This window comes from Triticum urartu, chromosome 4, assembly GCF_003073215.2.
Source record: "Triticum urartu cultivar G1812 chromosome 4, Tu2.1, whole genome shotgun sequence".
Classification (NCBI taxonomy): domain Eukaryota; kingdom Viridiplantae; phylum Streptophyta; class Magnoliopsida; order Poales; family Poaceae; genus Triticum; species Triticum urartu.
In genome coordinates this window covers 215,334,255-215,350,825 of record NC_053025.1, presented here as the reverse complement: position 1 = coordinate 215,350,825, position 16,571 = coordinate 215,334,255, and positions in this window count along the sequence as shown.

Here is a 16,571-nt window from a genome sequence, read left to right as displayed (position 1 = left end):
GATGGCATTATATAGCAAGTGGTAGGTATCGCGGCATAGCAAAAGAGCGCACAACTAGCAAGCAAAGATAGAAGTGATTTCGAGGGTATGGTCATCTTGCCTACAAAGTTCCCAGAGTTGTCGAAAGCTTGATCCTCGTTAGCGTACTCAACAGGTTCCTCGATCATGTACTCATCACCCAGATCTACCCAAAGCAAGAACACAAGCGAAGGAACACCAATCAACCACGGTGCAACGCGCAAGCAACATGATGCAAAACATGGCATGATATGCGAGATGTGATATGCAATGCATATGCGTGCTTCGGAAGGTAAAAATTGAACCAGGCATCAACTTGGCAAACCAAGTTTGCCGCTGGAAAGATGAGATGATTTCGGTCGAAATCGATATGAAGATCACCGGAAATGGATGCACGGTTTGCAAATGGCAAGCAAAACAGGAATGGCACAATTCTGTGATTAACCGCACAATGCCATCTAGAATGCAACAAGAAACTAAGCGACTACACTCCAACATAGCAACAAAGCACACGGAAGTGATCTACTCAAGATGCTTGACAAGACATGAACACTGAGCTACGGCTAAATCACACAAGAACAGGTTCAAACAAGCATGGCAAAAGTGCAAAAGATATCAGCACCACAGACTTGATGAAAAATACTAACATGCCAGGAATAACATCAGGAAGCAATGTTTAGAGCAAGCAAACAACATGCTACAGGAACATTACATAGCAAACAAAGTAATGGCATGAATCACCTAAATCCATATAATAAAAGTCCCTTACTGATAAAGAGCCCAAAAGGCAGAGAAGATATGATGGCAACCATGTAAACATAGCAAGTTTCATTAACAGTTTCAGACTTGGCAGAAAATAGAGCATGGCATAAACGGAGTTATGAAGGCATCTTTTCGAGCTCGATTCACTCACCACAAGGCATTTCATGACAAAAAAAGCATAGAATCATCAAGAAGACATGTTCATGAAGCTAACCATGGCAAAAACAAGTTCATAGCATGGTTGGATCACTAACAACAACCATGGCAAAATTGATTAACATGTAAACTATCTGCCAGGAACATTTTATAGCAAAAGTAGCGCAAGATTAAGACATTCTAGGGCACTCCATAATTGCAAATAGGGGCATGGATGGATATAGCATAACCATATGTCCAAAACATCCTTACTGAAGGTACTCAAAACAAGCATGTATCTCACTGTAGCATCATGTTTACATGGCATAAGAATAACAGCAGGAAAATGTACTGAATAAGAAAGGGATAAAGAGTCAGCTTACAATCGCCACTTCACACAATACAAAAATAATCCATACATCACCCAAGGTACAATCAAAGGTCCGACTACGGAACCAAACTAAAGAAAGACAACCCCTAATGCTAGATCCCCGATCATCCCAACTGGGTTCTTCTACTGATCATTTGGAAAAGAAACATAGTAACGGCCCGAATACTCGTCGAACTCCCACTTGAGTACGGTAGCGTCCCCTGCACTGGCATCATCGACACCTGCATCTTTTTGGAAGTAACCATGAGTCACGAGGACTCAGCAATCTCACACCCGCGAGATCAAGATAATTTAAGCTTAAGGGTAGGAAAGGGTAATGAGGTGGAGCTGCAGCAAAGCACTAAGCATATATGGTGGCTAACATACGCAAAAGAGAGCGAGAAGAGAAGCAACTCCCGCCTGATGTGCGGACAAATCCCAATAGGAGTCGCACGTATTTCGTTCTCAGGGAAACACCGGATGAGACTAGCTACGAGTAAAACCAACCCTCAAGTTTCCCCGAGGTGGCCCCGCAGGTAGCTCGATTCGGACCAACACTCAGAGGAGCACTGGCCCAGGGCGGGGTTAAAATAACGATGACCCTTGAGTCTGCACAACCCAAGGGAAAGGTATATGGTGGTAGGTAGGAAAAAGGTAAGACCAAGGTTGGGCCTTGCTGGAGGAGTTTTATTCAAAGCGAACTGTCAAGGGGTTCCCATAACACCCTACCACGTAAGGAACGCAAAATCAAGGAACATAACACCGGTATGACGGAAACTAGGGCAGCAAGAGTGGAACAAAACACCAGGCAAAAGGCCGAGCCTTCCACCCTTTACCAAGTATATAGATGCATTAAAGTAAATAAGATATAATAATAATATCCCAACAATATCCATATTCCAACATAGAACAAGCTTCATCTTCACCTGCAACTAGCAACGCTATAAGAGGGGCTATGCAAAAGCGGTAACATAGCCAAACAACGGTTTGCTAGGAAGGTGGGTTAGAGGCTTGACATCGAAATATGGGGGCATGATATAGCAAGTGGTAGGTAGCGCGACATAGCAATAGAGCGAACAACTAGCAAAGCAAAGATAGAAGTTATTTCGAGGGTATGGTCATCTTGCCTGCAAAGTTCTCAGAGTTGTCGAAAGCTTGATCCTCATTAGCGTACTCAACAGGTTCCTCGATCACATACTCATCTCCTGGCTATACCCAAATAAGGAACACAAGCAAAGGACCAACAATCAAGCATGGTGCAATGCGCAAGCAACATGATGAAAAACATGGCATGATATGCGAGATGTGATATGCAATGCGTATGCATGCTTCGGAAGGTAAAGATTGAACCAGGCATCAAATTGGCAAACCAAGTGTGGCGCTGGAAACATGAGATGATTTCGGTCGAAATCGATATGAACATCACCGGAAACGGATGCACAGTTTGCAAATGGCAAGCAAAACAGGAATGGCACAATTCTGTGATTAACAACACAATGCCATCTAGAATGCAACAAGAAACTAAGCTACTGCACTCCAACATAGCAACAAAGCACATGGAAGTGATCTACTCAAGATGCTTGACAAGACATGAACACTGAGCTACGGCTAAATCACAAAAGAGCAGGTTCAACCAAGCATGGCAGAAGTGCAAAAGATATGAGCACCACAAACTTAGTGAAAAATACTAAATGCCAGGAATAACATCAGGAAGCAATGTTTAGAGCAAGCAAACAACATGCTACAGGAACATTACATAGCAAACAAAGGCATGGCATGAATCTACTAAATGCATATAACAAAAGTCCCTTACTGATCAAGAGCCCAAAAGGCACAGAAGATATGATGGCAACCATGTAAACATAGCAAGTTTCATTAACAGTTCCAGACTTAGCAGAAAACAGAGCATGGCATAAACAGAGTTATGAAGGCATCTTTTCGAGCTCGGTTCACTCACCACAAGGCATTTCATGACAAAAAAGCATAGAATGATCAAGAAGACATGTTCATGAAGCTAACCATGGCAAGAACAAGTTCATAGCATGGTTGGATCACTAGCAACAACCATGGCAAAATCGATTAACATGTAAACAATCTGCCAGGAACATTTTATTGCAAAAGTAGCGCAAGATTAAGACATTCTAGGGCACTCCGTAATTGCAAACAGGGGCATGGATGGATATAGCATAACCATATGTCCAAAACATCCTTACTGAAGGTACTGAAAAAAAGCATGTATCTCAATGTAGCATCATGTTTACAAGGCATAAAAATAACAGCAGGAAAATGTACTGAATAAGAAAGGGATAAAGAGTCGGCTTACAATCGCCACTTCACACAATACATAAATAATCCATACGTCATCCAAGGTAAAATCAAAGGTCCGACTATGGAACCAAAATAAAGAAAGACAACCCCAAATGCTAGATCCCCGATCATCCCAACTGGGCTCCTCAACTGATCATCCAGAAAAGAAACATAGTAACGGCTCGAATCCTCGTCGAACTCCCACTTGAGTTCGGTAGCGTCCCCTGAACTGGCATCATCGGCACCTGCATCTGTTTGGAAGTAATCGTGAGTCACGAGGACTCAGCAATCTCACACCCGCGAGATCAAGACTATTTAAGCTTATGGGTAGGAAAGGGTAATGAGGTGGAGCTGCAGCAAAGCACTAAGCATATATGGTGGCTAACATATGAAAAAGAGAGCGAGAAGAGAAGAAACTCCTGCCCAATTTGCCAACAAATCCCGGTAGGAGTCGTACGTATCTCGTTCTCAGGGCAACACCAGATGAGACTAGCTACGAGTAAAACCAACCCTCAAGTTTCCCCGAGGTTGCCCCGCAGGCAGCTCGGTTCGGACCAACACTCAGAGGAGCACTGGCCCGGGGGGGGGGGGGGGGGGGGGGGGGGGGGGGGCTTTAAAATAAAAATGACCCTTGAGTCTGCAGAACCCAAGGGAAAGGTAAATGGTGGTAGGTAGGCACAAGGTAAGACCAAGGTTGGGCCTTGCTGGAGGATTTTTATTCAAAGCGAACTTTCAAGGGGTTCCCATAACACCCTACCGCGCAAGGAACGCAAAATCAAGGAACACAACACCGGTATGACGGAAACTAGGGCGGCAAGAGTGGAACAAAACACCAAGGAAAAGGCCGAGCCATCCACCCTTTACCAAGTATATAGATGCATTAAAGTAAATAAGATATAATAATATCCCTACAATATCCATGCTCCAACATGGAACAAGCTTCATCTTCACCTGCAACTAGCAACACTATAAGAGGGGCTCAGCAAAAGCGGTAACATAGCCAAACAACGGTTTGCTAGGTAGGTGGGTTAGAGGCTTGACATGGAAATATGGGCGGCATGATATAGCAAGTGGTAGGTAGTGCGACATAGCAATAGAGCGAACAACTAGCAAAGCAAAGATAGAAGTGATTTCAAGGGTATGGTCATCTTGCCTGCAAAGTTCTTAGAGTTTTCGAAAGCTTGATCCTCGTTAGCGTACTCAACAGGTTCCTCGAACATGTACTCGTCTCCCGGCTCTACCCAAAGAAAGAGCACAAGCAAATGACCAACAATCAAGCACGATGCAATGCGCAAGCAACATGATGCAAAACATGGCATGATATGCGAGATGTGATATGCAATGCGTATGCGTGCTTTGGAAGGTAAAGATTGAACCAGGCATCAAATTGGCAAACCAAGTGTGCCGCTGGAAAGATGATATGATTTCGGTCGAAATCGATATGAACATCACGGGAAACGAATGCACGGTTTGCAAATGGCAAGAAAAACAGGAATGGCACAATTCTGCGATTAACATCACAATGCCATCTAGAATGCAACAAGAAACTAAGCTACTGCACTCCAACATAGCAACAAATCACATGGAAGTGATCTACTCAAGATGCTTGACAAGACATGAACACTGAGCTACAGCTAAATCACACAAGAGAGCAGGTTCAAACAAGCATGGCAAAAGTGCAAACGATATCAGCACCACAGACTTGGTGAAAAATACTAAATGCCAGGAATAACATCAGGAAGCAATGTTTAGAGCAAGCAAACAACATGCTACAGGAACATCACATAGCAAACAAAGGCATGGCATGAATCTACTAAATGCATATAACAAAAGTCCCTTACTGATCAAGAGCCCAAAAGGCACAGAAGATATGATGGCAACCATGTAAACATAGCAAGTTTCAATAACAGTTTCAGACTTAGCAGAAAACAGAGCATGGCATAAACAGAGTTATGAAGGCATGTTTTCGAGCTCGATTCACTCACCACAAGGCATTTCATGACAAAAAAAGCATAGAATCATCAAGAAGACATGTTCATGAAGCTAACCATGGAAAAAACAAGTTCATAGCATTGTTGGATCACTAACAACAACCATGGAAAAATTGATTAACATGTAAACTATCTGCCAGGAACATTTTATAGCAAAAGTAGCGCAAGATTAAGACATTCTAGGGCACTCCATAATTGCAAACAGGGGCATGGATGGATATAGCATAACCATATGTCCAAAACGTCCTCACTGAAGGTACTCAAAACAAGCATGTATCTCACTGTAGCATCATGTTTACAAGGCATAAAAATAACAGCAGGAAAATGTACTGAATAAGAAAGGGATAAAGAGTCGGCTTACAATCGCCACTTCACACAATACATAAATAATCCATACATCATCCAATCCAAGGTACAATCAAAGGTCCGACTACGGAACCAAAATAAAGAAAGACAAACCCAAATACTAGATCCCCGATCGTCCCAACCGAGCTCCTCTACTGATCATCCGGAAAAGAAACATAGTTAAGGCTCGAATCCTCGTCGAACTCCCATTTGAGTTCGGTAGCATCCCCTACACTGGCATCATCGGCACCTGCATCTGTTTGGAAGTAACCGTGAGTCAAGAGGACTCAGCAATCTCACACCCGCGAGATCAAGACTATTTAAGCTTAAGGGTAGGAAAGGGTAATGAGGTGGAGCTGCAGCAAAGCACTAAGCATATAAGGTGGCTAACATATGAAAAAGAGATCGAGAAGAGAAGCAACTCCCACCCGATGTGCCGACAAATCCCGATAGGAGTCGCACATATCTTGTTCTCAGGGCAACACCGGATGAGACTAGCTATTAGTAAAATCAACCCTCAAGTTTCCCCGAGGTGGCCCCGCAGGTAGCTCGGTTTGGACCAACACTTAGAGAAGCACTGGCCCAGGGGGTTTAAAATAAAGATGACCCTTGAGTCTGCAGAACCCAAGGGAAAGGTATATGGTGGTAGGTAGGCAAAAGGTAAGACCAAGGTTGGGCCTTGCTGGAGCAGTTTTATTCAAAGCGAACTTTCAAGGGGTTCCCATAACACCCTACCGCGTAAGGAACGCAAACTCAAGGAACATAACACCGGTATGACGGAAACTAGGGCAACACGAGTGGAACAAAACACCAGGCAAAAGGCCGAGCCTTCCACCCTTTACCAAGTATATGGATGCATTAAAGTAAATAAGATATAATAATAATATCCCAACAATATCCATGTTCCAACATGGAACAAGCTTCATCTTCACCTGGGGGGGGGGGGTTTAAAATAAAGATAACCCTTGAGTCTGCAGAACCCAAGGGAAAGGTATATGGTGGTAGGTAGGCAAAAGGTAATACCAAGGTTGGGACTTGCTAGAGGAGTTTTATTCAAAGCGAACTGTCAAGGGGTTCCCATAACACCCTACCGCGTAAGGAACGGAAACTCAAGGAACATAACACCGGTATGACGGAAACTAGGGCAACAAGAGTGGAACAAAACACCAGGCAAAAGGCCGAGCCTTCCACCCTTTACCAAGTATATAGTTGCATTAAAGTAAATAAGATATAATAATAATATCCCAACAATATCCTTGTTCCAACATGGAACAAGCTTCATCTTCACCTGCAACTAGCAACGCTATAAGAGGGGCTGAGCAAAAGCGGTAACATAGCCAAACAACGGTTTGCTAGGAAGGTGGGATAGAGGCTTGACATGGAAATATGGGCGGCATGATATAGCAAGTGGTAGGTAGCGCGACATAGCAATAGAGCGAACAACTAGCAAAGCAAAGATAGAAGTGATTTCGAGGGTATGGTCATCTTTCCTGCAAAGTTCTCAGAGTTGTCGAAAGCTTGATCCTTGTTAGTGTACTCAACAGGTTCCTCGATCACGTACTCATCTCCCGGCTCTACCCAAAGAAAGAACACAAGCAAAGGACCAACAATCAAGCACGGTGCAATGCACAAGCAACATGATGCAAAACATGGCATGATATGCGAGATGTGATATGCAATGTGTATGCGTGCTTCGGAAGGTAAAGATTGAACCAAGAATCAAATTGGCAAAGCAAGTGTGACGCTTAAAGATGAGATGATTTCGGTCGAAATCGATATGAAATCACGGGAAACGGATGCACGGTTTGCAAATGGCAAGCAAAACAGGAATGGCACAAGTCTGCGATTAACAACACAATGCCATCTAGAATTTTCAATTTGCAACAAGAAACTAAGCTACTTGTGACATCCCAAATTTTCAATTTGGAATGTTATACATTAGGTCATCATGCATATCATATTTTATTTTGCTTTTGGTTTTGATCCTAGAAAATCCTAAGCAACTCAAGGACCCACGGAGAGAGTTGGGGATTTCGTTATTTACATATTTGAGTTTTCTCAAATTATGTAAACAGAATCATTTGATTTTATTTATTTTATCATCAATTATTTCTATTACAAAAATATGAGAGAGGAAATAAAATGACTTTTCCCAAAATATAGAAATATTGAGGATTTAATAAAAAAATCAAATAAGTTTTATTTCGGAGTTTTTCGGTATTTTTATTTGAATTTAGGAAAAAGGCGCGGTTTTCAAAGTTGTAGTTTGGGCCCAGATAAATGTTCACTTTATCAGGCTTGATTTTAGGAACCCGGCAAAATTTATTTCGTGATTTTTGGAGTCCGTTTAGTATTTCTTTTTATTTTTCTTCCGAGCGGAATTATTAAAAAAAAAACTGGAACCGACTCCGGGCCGTAACCGGCCAGGAAACCTCCGTCCGGGGCCTTTATATAGCGCCCGAACCGGCCCGAGAGAGAGAGAGAGGCCCGAAGCCAGCTAACCCTAACCCTAGCTAAGCCGCCGCCGCCTCTAGCCGCCGCCGCCGCCCGCCGCCGGAGCGTGCGCCTTTCGAGGTTCGCCGCCGCCTCGTTTTCCGTGCAGTTTTTTTTTAAAAAAAAATCTGTTCGTCGTTTTTCTTTTTCGTCGGATTTTCCGCGGTTATTTTCTGATCGCGATTTCTGACCCGATTTTCGTTTTAGTATAACTTTTCGCTCGTTTATCAGAATCAGGTGATTCAAGCGCCTGGAGTTTCGTCTCGAAACCCTCTTTCCGAATAATCAACTTAAACAAGTTTTTGCTACTGTAAAATTTGCCCTAGATCGAGATTACTAGAACAAAGTTGTTTTCTTTCGCCGTTTGACTTCTTTTGTTTCGTTCTATTTGATTCTTTTTGCAAACCAGGGTTCTTAAGTTGAACTTTCTGGTTAGATCTTCTATTTGAGTTTTACCTGTGCATTAGATGAGTGCTTATTGTATGCTTGTTTGTTTGTCTGCGATAGAATACCCGGAGTGCGCCGCCTGTTACTTCGAATCTCTAGGTTACGCGGATCATCAGCAAGGCAAGTAACACTTTGATCATAACTTTTCTACAACCCAGTTTTATTGCATTAGATCAATCCTCACACATTTCATGACTAGGATCTAATTAAATTGTGGGATGGGAAGTAGATGAGGTAGTACCTATTACCTGTTTATTATCAAACCTTTGGGAGTTACTTCTACGTTTGCTTATTATGCCATGCTATGCCAGTAGACGTGGATTGGGTGAGTGATATCCATGACAGATGTGAAATTGTTAATTAAGGGTTTATCTAAGGTGGCAACCTAACACACATCTGGGTGGATTGAGGCACCTGGGGTTACCAGGACTTGCCTGTTTTCTTGGACCGCCACCCAGGCTCAAAGGGATCATGAGATTTTTCATACTAGAAACTTCCGTGTGCAGCCACAAGCCATTATGGGCTCTGGCATAGTTGACTAAGTTGTGCGAACTCTTACAGTGGTAGACTAGCAGATGTAGGGGAAAGTAGGTGTACCGGTGTATCCGTCGTAAGGTGCTAGCGCTTCTGAAAGACTGTGTCTCGGTCATCCGTTTCTCAAACACCATGTAGTGCGAGAAATCCAACGGAGGCGATCGAGTCTTGTGGGGAAAAGTGCGCAAATCTCTGCAGAGTGTAGCAAACTAATCATGATTAGCTGTGTCCCCGGTTATGGACATCTTGAGTATCTAGTACCTGGATTATCATGTGAATCTCAACATGTTACTCTAAATTAATATTGTTGGGTTTTTAATGATGTTACTTAATTGGGATTGAGGATGCTGTCAACCATTCTCAATGTTTAACAACCACCATGATAGTAATTAAATTTATTCCTTTGAAGTAGGGAAAAATTGGCTTTACGCAAAAACTGTAACCATAGAGCTTTCCACCAGCCAAATATGCATATAGTATAGCTGTTGCATTCCATTACTCTCTATGTGTTACCTTGCCAGCATATTCCATGTGCTGACCCATTTTCGGGCTGCAACGTTAATGTTGCAGACTTTTCAGACGACGATTAAGGAGTTTAGGTCATGGTTCTATACTCAGTGATGCCGCTGCAGTTGATGGACTCACTTATCTTCCAAGCCTTCCGCTGTTATCATTATTAGATGGCCTTTAGCCATATTTAATGTAGTAAGTTCTCTTTTGAGACACTCGATGTAATAAGTGTGTGATTGCTACTCTGTTATAAATCCTTAGAAGTACTGTGTGGTGTCAGCATTACTGATCCAGGGATGACACCGGAGCATAGAGATCAGACTGTTTGAGGTCTGGTCGCTACAGAGATGGTATCAGAGCACACGCTGACTGTAGGACACGACCACTAAGCTAAAGACCTAGATCACTCTCTTCTCTTCTGACTTCTCATCTTTTCTACTCTTTAGGATGGCGGATGCAAGGAACAAGTTCGCACAACCAGATGAAGACACACCCTTTGGACGCCACTTGAAGGAAGTCACTAGATACCTGAACATAGGAATACCAAGCTTCACGCGAACCTACAACGCCACTTTACCTGAAGAAGAGCGCTGGATGATTCAAGTTCAAGTTCCAGGAAGGACGTTCATGCCAGTCACTGAGCCCATAGAGTTTTCTTTTGATGCACCAACTTGGAGTCTAGGAAAGAGTATGGCAGCTCACATCGCCATGGGACGCATTGGAGAAGTCTACCGCAAGGTTCTCAAGGATACTATCTACCAGATTTGTGGGCGCCGAGATGAACACTGGGAGATGATCAGCACCAGGAAAGATAGATCAATTGCAGCTTTTATTCAGGAGTTAAACCAGCACATTCGACGACAGGAGAATCAGATGTGCGCCGACATGATAGATCTGAAGAAGGCTAAGACTAGAATTAAGGAACTAGAGGAAGAACTCAAGGCTACACGCGAAGATTATGAAGAAGAAATTGAAGTATTGGTGGATAAGAATGCCGACCTAACAAAGAAGATTGGCATATTTATGGGAGGCCCGACACCAGTAGATGAAGACGAGGAACCTAAGGAGATTAGCCCGGAAGACCACATCATCATCGACGGCACCGACTCGGAGCAAGATAGTAGTGATGATGACTATGTTGATGAAGCAGGAGCAGATATCATGGAGTCTAAAACCGTAGAATATTTCTAGTAGACCACCTCATCAGTAGTAGTAGTCCACCATTTAAATATAGTAGTCTGAGCACTTTTGCGATAGTTAGATCGATTGTATGTCATGTTTGATTGATTGAAGTGAATTGTGTGCTTTTGCCTCATGTGCATATGGGTAGTGTTTTCCCTTTAGACCCCCTCTATTCTTATATCTCATCTTTTCTAAACCCTCAGATGCCTCCGAGACGTGACCCCGGATTTGCCTTTCCGCCGGAGCTCACCCAGTTGATCCAGCAGCAGAACACCTTGATGCAGTTGCTAGTTCAGAATCAGAATCAGGGGAACAACAACAACAATCCACCACCACCACCTGTTGACCACTTAGCCCGTTTTCTTAGGCTGAATCCGCCGGTGTTTTTCAGTAGCACCGAGCCGATAGTAGAAGATGATTGGCTCCGCAAGATAGCTAGGGAGTTGACCACAGCAAGGATGTTTTCAAGTGCCATTAAGTATAGGAAGGCATGTTTTCCCAACGGATTTAATTATTTTGGAATCCCAAGGTCTGGATGTGATTCTTGGTATGGATTGGCTGTCGATGTATGGGGGAAACATCGATTGCGCCAGTAAGACAATTTTTCTCACAACGCCAGAAGGAAGAAGGATCAAGTATGTATCCCGGCATGTACCAAAGAGGACCCAAGTAAATTCCTTATCGAGAGTTGTGCAGGAGGAAGTACCAGTGGTAAAGGATTTTCCTGATGTATTTCCCGAAGAATTGCCAGGCATGCCACCGGATAGAGACATTGAGTTTTTGATTGAGCTATTGCCAGGCACTGGGCCAATATCAAAGAGACCGTATAGGATGCCAGCAAAAGATTTGGTGGAAATTAAGAAGCAGATTAAGGAGTTATTGGATAAGGGATATATTCGCCCAAGTTCTTCGCCTTGGGGATCGCCAGTACTTTTAGTGGAGAAGAAGGATGGATCGTTAAGGATGGTTGTTGATTATCGAGGATTGAACGAAGTAACGATCAAGAACAAGTACCCACTACCAATGATCAACGATCTGTTTGATCGATTGCAAGGAGCTAAGGTATTTTCCAAGATCGATTTGTGATCAGGATACCACCAGTTGAAGATTCGAGAACAGGATATTCCTAAGACAGCTTTTACCACCAGGTATGGGCTGTATGAGTATACCGTTATGTCATTTGGACTGACTAATGCGCCTGCCTATTTTATGAACATGATGAACAAAGTGTTTATGGAGTTTTTGGATAAGTTCGTCATAGTGTTCATTGATGATATCCTGGTATATTCGAAGAATGAAGAGGAACATAAGGAGCATTTGCGTTTGGTACTTGGAAAGCTCAGAGAACACCAATTATATGCCAAGTTCAGCAAATGTGAATTTTGGTTGAAGGAAGTAGGATTCCTCGGACACGTTATATCTGGAGAAGGTATAGCAGTAGATCACGCTAAAGTTGAAACCGTGACCAAGTGGGGAGCACCAACAATAGTTGGGGAGATCCCAAGTTTTCTTGGACTCACAGGATACTACCGGAGATTTATTGAGAATTTCTCAAAGATTGCAAAACCTATGACAGAGTTGTTGAAGAAGGATACTAAGTTCAAATGGACTGATGAGTGTGAGGCAAGTTTTCAGGAATTGAAGAAACGTTTGGTTACCTCACCAGTGTTGATTTTGCCAGATCAGACCAAGGATTATGAGGTGTATTGCGATGCTTCACGTCGAGGACTTGGAGCAGTGCTTATGCAGGAAGGAAGAGTTGTTTCGTATGCTTCACGACAACTGAAGCCTCACGAATTGAATTACGCTACGCATGATTTGGATTTAGCAGCCGTAGTGCATGCATTGAAGACCTGGAGACATTTCCTCATTGGAAACCATTGTGAGGTATACACGGATCATAAGAGTTTGAAGTACATTTTCACGCAGAAGGAGTTGAATCTCAGACAAAGGAGATAGTCGGAGCTCATCAAGGATTATGATATGAGATTGCATTATCATCCTGGGAAGGCTAATGTAGTAGCTGATGCATTAAGCCGCAAAAGCCATGTCAATACGTTAATGACAGGAGTAGTACCCTAGGAGTTAGCAGAAAATTTTCACGAGCTATGTTTGGAAATAGTTCCGAGAGGCTATGTAGCAGCATTGGAGATTCAGTCAACACTGATGGATAGAATCAGAGAAGCTCAGAAAACTGACAAAGAGATTGCCACTATAAAGGAGAAACTGATCAAAGGAAAAGCTAAAGGATTTCGTGAGGATGAGCACGACACCCTATGGTTTGAAGATCGTGTTTACGTGCCCAACAACCCGAAGATCAGGAAGTTGATTTTGCAAGAGGCCCATGATTCACTGTATTCGATTCACCCAGGAAATATCAAGATGTATTTGGATTTGAAGGATATTTTCTGGTGGACCGGAATGAAGAAGGATATTGCGGAGTATGTAGCAGTTTGTGATGTGTGTCAAAGAGTAAAGGCAGAGCATCAGAAACCAGCAGGATTGTTGCAACCATTGCCGATACCTGAATGGAAGTGGGATAAACTAGGCATGGATTTTATCATGGGATTACCAAGGACTCGTTCAGGCTATGGCTCGATTTGGGTTGTAGTTGATCGATTGACGAAGGTAGCACATTTCATCCCAGTAAAGACCACTTACACAAGTGCTAAGTTGGCAAAGATATACATGACCAGAATCGTATGTTTGCAAGGAGTTCCGAGGAGCATCGTATCAGATAGAGGAACCCAGTTTACCTCAAAGTTCTGGAAGCAGTTGCATGAGACTTTGGGTACTAGGATAGAATTTAGTACAGCTTTTCACCCGTAGACAGATGGACAGACCGAGAGAGTCAATCAGATTTTGGAGGATATGCTGAGAGCTTGTGCGCTAGATTATGGATCTAGTTGGGACGATAATTTGCCATATGCAGAGTTTTCCTACAATAATAGCTATCAGACCAGTTTGAAGATGGCCCCTTTCGAAGCTTTGTACGGAAGGAGGTGCGGGACACCGTTGTCATGGGACGAAGTTGGAGACCGCTAGTTGTTTGGACCAGATCTGATTAAGGAGTCTGAACAGAAGGTGAAGTTGATTCGCGATAGGCTCAAGGTAGCCCAGTCTAGGCAGAAGAGCTACGCAGTTTCTAAACGCAAGGAGACAGTTTACGAAGTCAGAGATAGAGCTTATCTTCGAGTATCCCCACTTCGAGGGATTAAGCATTTTGGAGTTAAGGGGAAGTTAGCGCCACGATTTGTAGGACCATATCGAGTTTTGGAGCGTATGGGAGAAGTGGCCTACAAGTTGGAATTGCCAGAAGGATTGGCCGGAGTGCATGATGTGTTTCACGTTTCTCAGTTGAAAAAGTGTCACGCGGAGATGACTGACATACCTTTGAGAGACACAGTGCCATTAGAAGCAATTCAGTTGGATAACAATTTGACCTATGAGGAGAAACCAATCAAGATCCTCAAGTTTGCCAGCCGAGTTACCCGCAGCAAGGTTATCAAGTTTTGCAAAGTTCAGTGGAGCCACCACATGGAGGATGAAGCCACCTGGGAGCGAGAGGAAGATTTGCTCAAAGACCACCCTCACCTATTTTCTAGCCAACCCGAATCTCGAGGGCGAGATTCATCTTAAGGGGGGTAGGTTTGTGACATCCCAAATTTTCAATTTGGAATGTTATACATTAGGTCATCATGCATATCATATTTTATTTTGCTTTTGGTTTTGATCCTAGAAAATCCTAAGCAACTCAAGGACCCACGGAGAGAGTTGGGGATTTCGTTATTTACATATTTGAGTTTTCTCAAATTATGTAAACAGGATCATTTGATTTTATTTATTTTATCATCAATTATTTCTATTACAAAAATATGAGAGAGGGAATAAAATGACTATCCCAAAATATAGAAATATTGAGGATTTAATAAAAAAATCAAATAAGTTTTATTTCGGAGTTTTTCGGGATTTTTATTTGAATTTAGGAAAAATGCGCGGTTTTCAAAATTGTAGTTTGGGCCCAGATAAATGTTCATTTTATCAGGCTTGATTTTAGGAACCCGGCAAAATTTATTTCGTGATTTTTGGAGTCCGTTTAGTATTTATTTTTATTTTTCTTCCGAGCGGAATTATTAAAAAAAAACTGGAACCGACTCCGGGCCGTAACCGGCCAGGAAACCTCCGCCCGGGGCCTTTAGATAGCGCCCGAACCAGCCCGAGAGAGAGAGAGAGAGAGGCCCGAAGCCAGCTAACCCTAACCCTAGCTAAGCCGCCGCCGCCTCCCAGCCGCCGCCGCCGCCGCCCGCCGCCGCCGCCGGAGCGCGCGCCTTTCGAGGTTCGCCGCTGCCTCGTTTTCCGTGCAGTTTTTTTTTTCAAAAAAAAATTCTGTTCGTCGTTTTTCTTTTTCGTCGGATTTTCCGCGGTTATTTTCTGATCGCGATTTCTGATCCGATTTTCGTTTTAGTATAACTTTTCGCTCGTTTATCGGAATCAGGCGATTCAAGCGCCTAGAGTTTCGTCTCGAAACCCTCTTTCCGAATAATCAACTTAAATAAGTTTTTGCTACTGTAAAATTTTCCCTAGATCCAGATTACTAGAACGAAGTTGTTTTCTTTCGCCGTTTGACTTCTTTTGTTTCGTTCGATTTGATTCTTTTTGCAAACCAGGGTTCTTAAGTTGAACTTTCTGGTTAGATCTTCTATTTGAGTTTTACCTATGCATTAGATGAGTACTTATTGTATGCTTGTTTGTTTGTCTGCGATAGAATACCCAGAGTGCGCCGCCTGTTACTTCGAATCTCTTGGTTACGCGGATCATCAGCAAGGCAAGTAACACTTTGATCATACCTTTTCTACAACCCAGTTTTATTGCATTAGATCAATCCTCACACATTGCATGACTAGGATCTAATTAAATTGTGGGATGGGAAGTAGATGAGGTAGTACCTATTACCTTTTTATTATCAAACCTTTGGGAGTTACTTCTACGTTTGCTTATTATGCCATGCTATGCCAGTAGACGTGGATTGGGTGAGTGATATCCATGACAGATGTGAGATTGTTAATTAAGGGTTTATCTAAGGTGGCAACCTAACCCACATCTGGGTGGATTGAGGCACCTGGGGTTACTAGGACTTGCCTGTTTTCTTGGACCGCCACCCAGGCTCAAAGGGATCATGAGATTTTTCATACTAGAAACTTCCGTGTGCAGCCACAAGCCATTATGGGCTCTGGCATAGTTGACTAAGTTGTGCGAACTCTTACAGTGGTAGACTAGCAGATGTAGGGGAAAGTAGGTGTACCGGTCTATCCGTCGTAAGGTGCTAGCGCTTCTAAAAGACTGTGTCTCGGTCATCCGTTTCTCAAACACCATGTAGTGCGAGAAATCCAACGGAGGCGATCGAGTCTTGTGGGGAAAAGTGCGCAAACCTCTGCAGAGTGTAGCAAACTAATCATGATTAGCTGTGTCCCCGGTTA